This window comes from Sander lucioperca, chromosome 7 (genome assembly GCF_008315115.2).
Source record: "Sander lucioperca isolate FBNREF2018 chromosome 7, SLUC_FBN_1.2, whole genome shotgun sequence".
NCBI lineage: Eukaryota > Metazoa > Chordata > Actinopteri > Perciformes > Percidae > Sander > Sander lucioperca.
The window spans coordinates 11714384-11726987 of NC_050179.1; the positions used below are offsets into that span (position 1 = coordinate 11714384).

The 12604-nt window shown below is 38.7% G+C and overlaps 1 protein-coding gene across 1 annotated transcript in view; it reads right to left on the reverse strand.

Moving 5' to 3' along the window:
- otud7a (OTU deubiquitinase 7A) overlaps window positions 1-12604 on the reverse strand; it is a 37468-nt gene that overhangs the window by 19043 nt on the left and 5821 nt on the right. Inside the window, exon 2 of the mRNA XM_031283158.2 lies at window positions 2004-2121. The gene's annotated coding sequence lies outside the window, so the exon portion shown is untranslated. The remainder of the gene's footprint in view (window positions 1-2003; window positions 2122-12604) is intronic.

Sequence of the window (12604 nt, forward strand, 5' to 3'; positions counted from 1 at the left end):
CTAAATATTTATATATCAAAAGGCGAGGAAATTTAAAAGGCTTGAACGTCTGTCTGTGAGGTATAAAGAGACTACATATGTGTGCATAATTACACATCTAGAGGTAGACACTTAACTCAATACAGGATAATAGGCTGCCCATCAAGTTAGAATCACAGTATTGCTTTGCAGGGCAAAAAGCCTTGAGTCATGAAGTGGTATAGAGCGAGACACAGAAATAGCTGATTATTATAAGTCATGACCTCGTCTTTTTCCCTTAAGACGTTTTTTTCAGATCACTTTCCCTGTGGGAGGTAGTTATGACTCAGAAACACCCTAATACATGTTTTTCTATCTGACATTAAGCCTGGAACTGTCCAGCTTCCCTTTAGTCATAACGTAAATTTGCATATTTGTCAAACGCATCATGTACATGGCAAAATATGAAGGCATTATAACAGCACAGTGAACTAAAAAAAGATCTACTTTAAAAGACAAGGCTGATGTGTTTCTATATTTTTCTTATTTTTAACAAATACCATGAAAAGACCAGAACCAACAATGCTTTAGTCTATGTATTAAAACTTTCCGACTCCTATGCAATGTCAGCTTCTCTCAGTCCCCAGCCTATTTGTTCCAACTAAATATAAATCTTTTTAAAATGGCTCAATACTATATAGCTTATTTTTTACAAAGTCATCTCCTAAAACAACTGGGCAATGTAGTTTTCCGCAAATGTTACTCAAACTGGAGTAAATAGGGACTATCCTCAATCTCGGATAAACACACATTCGGTGTACTAGTAGAGCTGGGTAGGGTATCGGTACTCAATACTGTATCTTTAAGTTATAGACCAAAATAACCCAGTGCCGAGATGTATTGAAACTTCTCCAGTCATACGATACACCGCATTTGATTTTTTTTTGTACCCAGATCTAGAAAAATATGACTATATGTATGGCTTTGCTTGCAGGCATCACCCAGGCAATCACTGCAAGCGTGACATGTGATTGGCCCATTACCGCTGCAGCTTACTTAACTTAATGCTTCGCTTCACATGATGGGTATCAAACGAAGTAGAAAAAAAGGTAGCAAATGTAGTACTCTTTTGGTATTGGTATCACTTTAAGGGTGCGCGATATTTCTTTTCCTAGGATGGCGAAAGCATGACCAGCCCAACAGTACTCTGCCTCTGATTGGCTCATTCTGGTATTTTTAACTGAACCCTAACCAATCTCACTCCTCGTGCCTAAACATAACCAATCCAACCAACGAAGGCAACGAGTACTAGCCCATCAGAGGCACAGCAGGGCATGTCATGCCTTCCCCATTCGGATAAACGCAAATTTGATAAGGATGCTTAAACAATATCCAGCATATGTACCAGTGAATATTTATGGCACCAGAAGCAGTGGTGGATTGTAACTAAGTACATATACTCAAGAACTGTACTTATGTACAGAGATACTTGTACTTTACTTGAGTGTCATTTTATGCACCATATTAATGCATCAGTAACAATGACCCAATAATATGATACTATAGTATACCAATCACAGTAGACTTTTGTCTGCATAACATACTTTCAGTGGATTGTCAGTGCTTCTGTACAATTGTGAATGTAAGACAGTAATGGAGTATTTTTGCACTTTTGTATTGCTACATTTACTTCAGCAAATAATCTGACCAGGATGTATGTGGGATTGACTCAGTGCATGTTCCATCATTGTAAAGCAACATGTTACCCTGTGTGGCTCATTTGTGATAGTTAATATACTAATATACTCTTTTTAATAGTTTTTGGAAAAGAATGGAGGTCCATGGCACAAAGTTATAGATCAGTCTTTGCCTACACAAGCAACACTTAATAATCAAATCGATTCATTGTTTGTTTTGGTCTTTTTATGTGATTTGTTGTTTATCAGAAAAATATAGAATACCTCCAGCCTTTCCTTTTAATGTTGTTTATTAGCTGTCAGTGAAAATGTGGATGACTGTGATTCGTGATTAGTTATCACACATACTTTCTGTATTTTCGCTGAGGGTTGTTGAGAAGCCATCTGATGACCACGGGACTGTCAGGACCAGACGCAGCTCTAGTCCATGGCTTCAGAGGCAGCAGAAGAGAGGATGCAGAGAACCCTGAACAACATACATACATATTAAAAGTTATCATCCTGAAATAGAAAGTTATGGCCCTTAGTTCTGATTGACTGAGTTCAATTTGAAACTGTTGTAACACACCCAACCGACAGACACCTCGGACTGCATCAGGGTTAATATGCAAATTCATAAATTACCCCTCAAGCTATTACTTTCATCATGTGTCATTTAGAAACCACTTGGTCTACTGACTACTCATAGAACTGACAGATAGTATTGCTCTTGAACAGCTAACATTAAATTACTGATTGAAAATTAAAGACTCATTTCTTAATTTCACATAATTTTCACTAAAATGTGAAATTGCCTCACTTGATGACATGCTTGAGTACTTTTAGAGCAGGGTTTTAATCTGCCTTGTAATGTGTGTGACTACAACTGTCAGCTACTGTATAAAGCTGCTTCATTTCTTCTTCATAAACATTTCCCTAAACAGCTCAAAAAGCCTAAAGTTTAGGTATCAGCAGCACTTAAAGGTGCACTATGAGTTCCTGCATGGTCACTTCTGTTGACGTTCCAAGTAAATTCCAAACAAAGCAGAGCAAGCTTGCCCCTCCTCCCATGTTTCCGTAACTGTCATGACTAACTGTCACTAACCCCCAGCCCCTCACCCAACCATCTTGTCAGTGATTGGCTGGAATGTGGTTTGTTGTATTTTTGTGCACAGCCTGTGCCTCTTGTGTTTGTTTGACGTTTACGACCCCTGTGTTGTCTCCCGAGACCGGGCTTTTTCACAGTGTATTCAGGGGGCAGGCAGCTAGCGGATCAAGGAGAGATGCCTACGATTTGAGACAAAAATGAAATTGCGCTGAAAACATGCAGGAACTCATAGTGCACCTTTAAAAGCAGCACCATTTTTTGAAAGACCCCACCTTCTGAAGGCGTAATCACATTTTCAGTTTCTCACACTAAGACGCAGGTGTTTATGTGACACCAACACTGACGTGATAAAGAAAGTGCAGCGCTAGCCTCACAATCTTTGTTTTTATGTAACCAAACGCAAACATGCTGATGCCGGTAAAGGCGGAGAAGGTCACTGCTGGAGTTGTTGTGTTCTCGGATGATGCTGCGTAATACAGCAGGCAGAGAGACAAACACACATGGAAACAGTGAGAGAAGAGTGTGAGTGAGAGCAGCCACATAGAGCAACAGTGGAAACTCAGAGGATATTCTGCAACTGTCCCCGGTGGATCACACCGGCCGACGCCTCTCTCCACCCTTTCAGCCGAACACTGGCATGTGTTCAGGAGTTAGCCTCCAAGCCCTCCTAAGTGGGACTGAAATATCCTTCAGTGTCATGCATAATTCACATTCACAAAGCCCTTTCTGATTCTGATTCTGACATGAACAGTAAAAATATTAATATACTGTATGTGTCTGTATGTTTATTTGAACTTTAACCAAAGCACTATGGGTTCATTTTGAAACCAGAGCAACTACTCACTTAAAATGCCAGCAAAACAGTGGACGCTGACTCTTGACCATGAATTATATGGAGTTTGATGGATTGATTGTTAATATTATTTGGCCTGAACCATCACCAACAAGGGTGGAACAACTATGACTAGTTCAATCATTGCTGCAAGGCCAACATGTCAGTGATGACAATAACAAAAGTAATTCAAAGGGCTGGAAATAACACAAGAATATTACACTCAAGCAGAAGTTACTTGACTAATGTTGTCCTCAAGTAAAAGTGAGATTACTTGTGTTGAAAAATAATTAAGCAGAAGTAGCTCTGCCACTAGAGCTACAGCTGGCCCCTTTAGTGTCACAATAACTATACTGTCGGCTTCTGTCATTCTTTTATTGGTGGTAAGTACCTAAGTACATTTACCCAATCCTGAAGTATTTGTACTTTACCTGCGAATATCTATTTTATGCTACTTACATATACTTTTACTTCACCACATTTTAAAGAGGAAACTTTAATTTGTACTACGCTAAATTTATCTAACAGCTGTAGTTACTAGTTACTTTTCTTATTCAGATTTTACATGTGAAACGTGAAACGTTTTATAAGTAGAAATTGTTACAGATTAAACTATAACTATCCAATAATATAACTATATAACACTGACGGGGTTATTGTGAAAAAAAATGCACTTTTACCTTTGCTACTTGTCTTTAGGTACATTGCATTGCCAATACCTGCAAGACTATTACTTAATGGAGTATGTTTACACTGTGTTATTGCTACTATTACTTGAGAGATTACAAAAACCTATGAGTAAAAGGAGTATAACAGATTTTAGAGTTTACCAAAAAGCACTTGAAAATGCTGCTCAAATACAATATTGAGAGTACACACTCTATGTTTCCACACACGGTTAATAATCAGAGTGTGGCTGCTAGTATATTTGGGTCAGAGATGAACACACAATGTTCACTATAGGCTGCATCTTTGATCTTGTGCTGTCAATACAAACGCTTAAGCTTTAAGGCCACAGGGGAAAACGTGTGGCCTTGCATTGCAACCAGCTACATTTCCCCTCAGCTGCTGAGCAGCAGACGTATTAGTAACAGAGCAGAGTCAAGTTGTGTATTCTCCTTATTGTATTCACAATAGCACTTACACACACTGCATCATTTGCCTCCTATGGACCTGCCCGCAGGCCCTTCATAGTTACAAGGGCCTGTTTGTAGACAGTAAAAACAAAGATGATTGTTTCTTAATCATCTGCCTGGTCAAACACAAGAGCATGGGCCAAGGAATTCTCCTCTGGCATCAGTTTACACAACAGCACTGGTCCACAGACACTATACAATCAGATGTAGCCTTTAGCATCATGGCATGAATGAAAAACCTACAAAGTACTTAGTTCAAATAAGTTTTTTCATAAATTACAGCTATAATTTGGATGCAAGCACTAAAGCAGAACCGACTTTTATAAATGAGTCACCTGGGGGGCTGTTGGATGTACCCCGCTGCGAGCCGTACACTGCTGATGTTTTTAATTTAAGGACCGAAAGACAAGCTGCTTTTTTGTTAAGTGACATTTAAAATGCAGTATCTGTGCCATGTGTATATTTAACAACTATTACCACTATACTCAATCAATCATTAGAAACTGTCATTCAAGTTTTATAAGTACACTTTACAACACAAGACAATAAACTTACCTGTGCGAATTCTTCAGCTGCAGGGTGTTTAAATCTAATCTTAACCTTTTGTCAGAAATCTCTTGTGAACTTGTGAAACAATAAAAAAAGCTTACTGTTTTGACTCAAAAATAATTAAATGCAACAAAAAAAACTACTCTATGCATACTGAATGATGCTGTACAACAGCACCCCAACTACTACTTCCTTTTTTATGTTTAACACTATCTGAAGTCTCTCAACTTGAAACCACAAGTAAACCAGTTGGCTGATTTGAATGTGTGAAAAGACTTACTGTGAGTGGATCTACAGAACTCAACAAGGAAAACTTGGCATCTTTACTCTGTGAATACTTTAGAGTGCAAAACAGATGATCACAGGAAAAAATATGCACAATTGCTTTCCATCGTCACAAGCTTATTTGTCATAATACAGATTTTCTATTCCATAACGTCCACCATTGCATGCAAATGTGCAACAGGTTATTTTTCCATGATGTGAGTGCATATACGTAGTCATTTTACAATAATAGGATGCGTTATAGCTGAGATAATTGTCTCCATAGTGAGCTGTGATCGCCCACATGCAAGGCAGATACACACAGCAGGTGGGAGGTGGACATACTGTACAAACACTTAGATACCACTCTTTGCACTGCATCTCTTCCGTACCTGGAATATGGTCCGGCAGCAAATCCTATACATGCACACCAATGTTAAAAGCAGTGTATACTTTTGCATTTATTCTCTTAAAATAAGGTTTTTAAATGGCAGCTTCTATTTTACAGCTATTATATTTTGCAAATGTGAGTTTATGTAGATGTCAGAGTAGACTGAGTGCCCCAAGTGTACTGTATAAATACTGATGCTGTAAAGGCAAAATTGTGTTTATTGCATTACAAAAGTCTTATAATTTATGTTTTTTTTCTTTCCATAAACCTGCTTAAACAAGTGCGCTTAAAAAACATTAGCAAATTTCTATGAGTTCATAAAAACAAACAGAATGGCATGAACACAAAGTGAATCCTGTCATCACACCCTCCCCTGCTGCAAGACCAGCTTGACTTCACTTGTTAGTGTGATGATAGAAGATGAACTGTACCTTTTTATAAAGGCTGGATGTCACACATTGACGAGCTGCTGCTGAACCTGCCAGTGGCAGAACATCTGGTGTCAGACTGTGACCCACCTCCAGGAGGGTTCTCTAGATTGTATCATTCTTAAATAGGTCTATGTGTATAAAAATGATTTGTTGATGGACAGAAAATTGATCTACAAGAAATACGCTCTGCTTTCTCTCTTTTTTTCTCTTATATATTTTTTTTAATTTTTAATTTATTTTGGTTACTTACTTGTTATTTAGTTTTACACGCAGATATTGTTATGTTTATTTTATTTTCTGTATGTGTCATGAAATGCTTTAATATTGTCTGATTAAATGTTGTTTTGGACCCTAGGAAGACTAGCTGGTCGTCTAGACGCCAGCTAATGGGGATCCTTATAATAAATACAAATACAAAAAAATTGGATATCTTTGGGTTTTGAAGACATCACTTAGGCTAGGGCATAGGGAGCTAGTAATAGGCATTCTTTAATATACTGTATATGTATAGTCTTTTGACATTTATTCGTTTGTTTTAATTGCTTTGGAAGTTAATCAGCAATTCTTTTAGCCCTATATGTCTTGGATTGATTGTGCCATATGATCTGATCCAAGCAATTTGTTGATATTAAATACATCAAACGTTTTATCTTCAGATGAAATCATTTCTCTGCCGATTTCTGATTGTATGATGCATCCTAAAAAAGAAAACCCACAGATGACACACGATGATCTCTAATGGCTTCATACAGAAACAGCACATTTGTCAGCTTGTAGTTGTAAATCAAAATGATCACAGAATGTGTTTGAGAAAAAAAGGAACAATATCAAAACAAAAGAAAACATTTATGAAAGATACAGTTGATCTGAGTGACTGATTCAATGCATTATTCTTGTGGAGGACTAGCTCACTCCAGCTTCTGAGTCTAATAGGTGGGAATAGTCCAGAGAGTCAAAAGGACCGTTGAAACCTGAAACCTGAGCCCAATCTACAAAATAGTGGCAGGGGACTTGTCCAGCAAGGGTCGGACATAAGATGCTGGCTTGTCGGTTAAACACAAACTAAGTTAGCACCAACAGACTAAAACTGCTGTGCTCAACTCTGGTAGATAAAACACCCTATGATCGCCCTCTCTGGAGTGCATGAGTGTGTGAGTACACAAATGTGTGTGAATGTGCATCAGTACTGAATAATCAACACAATACATTAGCATGCTTCATAACAACGTGCACGTAAGTGGCATGGAAAATTCATGTAATGGCATATTACAATGTCTCACCAAACTACAAACTAAGCACTTCCTCTCTATTTCTCAGTCCTTGCTTGAGAGCACAAGATTCAATCAGTGAATTTAAATGCAGACTGGAAGCACCACTTGCTATTCAGCCTTCATATCAGTCAGTCAGTCTCAATCTCTGTCCCTCCTCCTCCTCCTCCTGCAGCCACAACGGCAAGCTTGTACTTGTGGTGGTTGTGTATGTGCCTCACTAGTGCTCAGGGCAGCATATGTGTGCGTGTACATGTTTATACGCCGCCATAGACAATATTATAGGCGGGCATGTGGAATGTATGACGTGTTTTAATCAGTGCCTGGGACGATGTATTCAAGCGAGGGCTCTTCACCTTGCACTGGCTCATCAAGTTAAGCCATTTTGATTTTTGAGAGCTCCATCTACGTGTCTGTCTTTCTCTCCAGTCACCACCTGGGAGCGTGCCGAGTCCCTCCTTATGCCTCCATTATGCTCTATTACTAGTGGGACTTCCCCTGCCTTCAGGACCCACAGACAGCATTTATTTGCTGTGACACCCTGAGAAATCAACTGCTGAGCCCCCCCTTCTAGTGGCAATAAGATTGAGAAGCAAACAGCGAGAAAGCCAAGAAGGTGGTGGAACAGACACAGTTGCATGTCAGTCAAACACTAACCACCCTTTGACACGAAGCAGGAGAGAGTACCACCCTAAACTCTTGACCTCTAGACAGTGTGTGATAACTGCACAGAAACCTTTCTTAATCCTTCTCTGGACTTAAAGAAAAGTCAGACGTCTGGGCAGCACCCCCCCCACATGCTGCAAGAAAGATGCTGCTGGAAGCAATAATGTCACTTTGCATTTCATTGCTGCGCTGCACACTGCCAGCACAGCATATGCATGGAGGGAAGAGTTGTTGTCAATTTGCACTAAATGCATCATTGCATTAATATTTGAGGTAAATTTCAATTAATGCTGCACTGGGCAGCATGAGCTCTGCACTGTGTATCTACCTAAGGGACCTGAGTGTTCCGAGAAAACCTTTCAGTTTTTGTAAGACAGTTTAGAAGCTCAGGGAATTCATTTGCAATCAAAATGACACATATTACAGCTTCATCTGTGTTTGATTATTTACAGATACAAAAACGACAGAATGCACATCATATTTCCTAAAAAGCATTGTTTAGTATTTACACTACAAGCAATAAATCCATGTAACAGAGCAACTGATCATTCTTCTGTCTGACCTCAAACCTTCAGTTCTAACAGAGCAGCAGCACAGCTGTGTGTGCAGCGTGCACCCAAACAAAGAGATGGTTGCGGAGGGGCACAGAACAAGATCGTAACCCCTTAAAATGTCAGTCCCTCCAGCCCCCATACCACAGTGGCCAATACCTCTTTTCCAGACTGGGCCCTTTTCGACAGAATGCCACAAGCAGACAGCTGTGACTAGAGACCAAAGGCTCACCAAAGAAAAAGGTTTCAGCCTTTCTGTTGATTTGAGAAGAAGAAGCCAAAGAAAGGTAAAAAAGCATGATGTCTGTGTGTGCTAAATTACACAATTACAATACACAGTGTCAGGTGTATTAATGATAAGATAAAATGGGGGATTCAAGCATGGAAGCTGGTAGGAGTGCACGATTTGGAAATTGTCACGATTCGATTCGATATTGATTTTTAGGCTCAAGATTCGATTCAAAATCGATTTTCGATTCAAAAACGATAATCGATTCAAAAAACGATTCACAGTATGTAAATATAGTTACTTTTCCCATTTGATTGCAGTACACATAAAAACAAAAAGCTGGGATGTTGCATACACAAAAGAAACATAAAGAACTGCTTGCTTTCCAAATTCTTATCTTCTAATCTCACGTAAGATTCTGGCTAAAGCCAGCTGGTGTTTCCTATCTGAGTTTGTGCTGAGGGAGGGTGTCCTCTCAAGTGTTGAACACACACAAATCTTTTGCTTGCTTCACCTTCCACCGTCCTAACCCGCCAGCTTAATGACCTACATGAAGCTTCAGAATCAGAATCATGGCACTTGGTTTTAATGGCCATGCAAGTTTGAACACATACACCTTTTTGTTGCTCTAAATGTACATAAACAGAAAAAAGACATACGGCTAAAAACAAGGACAACAAAGCAGAACAAGCTTGAGAGGTTCTATCTGAAAAGATTGTCAGGTCAGTGATAATTAGGGGTGTGCAGTATATATTTTTTTTACATTCAAGCCCAAAGGATGTGTACAGAGGTTATAATGATGCCTCTTTGGATCCACACACACACACACACACACACACACACACACACACACACACACACACACACACACACACACACACACACCCACAGCCACATATAGCTTGGCTAAGCAGCTATACAGTACCTCATGTTCTCTTGTCAACCTGATTATTTCATCTTGGTACCATGAAAAAAAAACAACTGTAAAACAGCATTTACTGCAAAGCAGAGCACAATGTCAGGTTGGCTAGATCACTTACAGTGGTAGCTTTTTTTTAAACAAGCATCTGAGATGAACAGAGATATCAAGGAACTAATTGTATTCAGCTGAAACTCTGCTTCAATCATAGGGCGACTACGATGCCCTACAATGATCTCCACAGATCCAATAAGAAAGGAAACGCTGGAAGGGATTGTTTTGACACCTGTTATATCTCGGCTCTACATCTCACAATACCTATTGTTCAGTGTTGGATTAACTGTGTGCGTGGGTATACTCTAGTAGGTGGTGAGGGTAATATCACATAACCTTGTTCTTAATTTAGTATCTGAAGAAAAAGACATGAAAACCCATAAACCCGTAGGTTCCTGAATAGAAAAAAAGAGTTTTCTAGCTTTACCACAAGAATGCTGTGGTGCTCTTTCACCACTTACCAATTAAAACAAATACTAAATGGGTGTAGCTCTTCCTTCACCCTGCAACTGCTTTCGGTGTGTCTTTCAGCAAGATACTTAAACCCACTAGCAGTGGTGGAATGTAACTAGTACATTTACTCAAGTACTAGTACTTAAGTACTAGGGCTGAACGATTAATTGCATTTGCAATTATATCACGATATGTTAAAACGCGATTTCCAAATCGCAAAGGTTGCGATTTGGTCACGTGACTCGCGAGAGCAAATCAGTCTGCACTCCGCAGAGAAAGCATCAACTTAGCACGCTAACGCTACGCCGTACCTTGAGCAGATTTCGGTCATTCAAACAACTTTGAGTTGTAGTTTAAAACTTTTACAGCCATTTTAATAAAATGAAGGGTTTTATTCGGGCTCGAGTCCATACATGCAGTTAATGGATACAGGCACGCAGAACTGAAGGCTCGGTTAGCAACGATTAGCTCTGATTAGCGGTTAGCTCCAGTTAGCTATCTCCGTTATAAATCTATGGAGTGGAGGAGAGGGGTAACAACCAGACTCTGATAAATGACGTTCGGGGAGCTTTCACAGCAGTGTGGCCGCGTTGTTTCAACGGTTTTATTAGTACAGTTAATCAAACGGCAATAACACCAGCAACATGCTACTACTAACGTAACGATAGCCTCTCTGAGAAAGTGCAACGTTGTGACGCTGTCATGCATACGGGCACGTAACTTCATGAGGGGAGGGGCTGGAGGCAGCTCCTCTGTGTGCGCTGTAAAAACTTATTTAACTGTCTAGTTCAAAGACAGTATTTAAAATGTGCAATCAACTAAATAATCTAAATACTACTAAGTGTGGTAAAGCCACATATTTGTTTTTATATTTCTCGGCACTTGAGTGTGATTTGTTTCTGACTTTCATATGAATGTTTACACCAGGCTTGGTCAGTGCTCAATATACTACTGTGACTGAAGTAGTTCAATAAAAGATGTCATTCATATAAATTCATGCATCACCTAATTTCATTATCACATACAGGCCTGGCTTCCAGAAAAGTTTGTTTAATCTATCTAATCTTGTGTTGTTCATACTATATAATGATTTATTGCTTGTCTTTGTTGAATAATACAGAAGACAAAGAGCTTAAAAAACAATCGCATATTGAATTGCAATCGCAATATTTTTGAAAAAAATCACAATTAGATTATTTTCAAAAATCGTTCAGCCCTATTAAGTACACATTTGAGGTACTTTACTTGAGTCTTCTCTTTTCATGACACTTTCTACTTCTGCTCCACTACAATTCACAAGGAAATATTGCACTTTTTACTACACTACATTAATCTGACAGCTTTAGTTACTAGTTACTTAACAAATTAAGATTTTTGCACATAAAACACAAGTAGTTTATAAAATATGTTTTATCATAAATTAAACAACTCAACAATATTACATTACATGTTATTTAGCTGACGCTTTTATCCAAAGTGACTTACAATTGCTATATATGTCAGAGGTTGCACGCCTCTGGAGCAACTATGGGTTAAGTGTCTTGCTCAGGGACACATTGGTTGATGTATCGCAGTGGGAATCGAACCCAGGTCTCCCACACCAAAGTGTCATATCCACTGCGCCATCACCACCACAATATATAGGCCTACAAGTACAGCTGAACTGATTAGACGATTAAATACTTAGTTGATGTTTTGGTCTTTTTCTGCATGGAGTACTTTTCCTTCAAGTACATTTTCCTAATAATACATACTTTTACTTAAGTAACATTTTCAATGCAGGACTTTTACTTGTAACAGAGTATTTTTTTTTAAGATCAATTTTTTATTATTTTTTATATTTTTGAACATACAACATACAGAACAAACAAATACAACTGAACAAGAACAATAACCCTCTCCCACCCCACACCCTCTGCGGTCTCGAAATGAAAAGAGGAGCTGCAGCAATGTGCAATACAACAAATATATGGTGTTTTCTGAAAATTAAACCACATAAATCTATTCTGGTACAACCTCTAAATACAATTATGAACCTGAAAATGAGCATAATATGAGCACTTTAAGACATTTGGCAATACAAATAATTATAAGTTGCAGCCCTAATATACTTACAGTA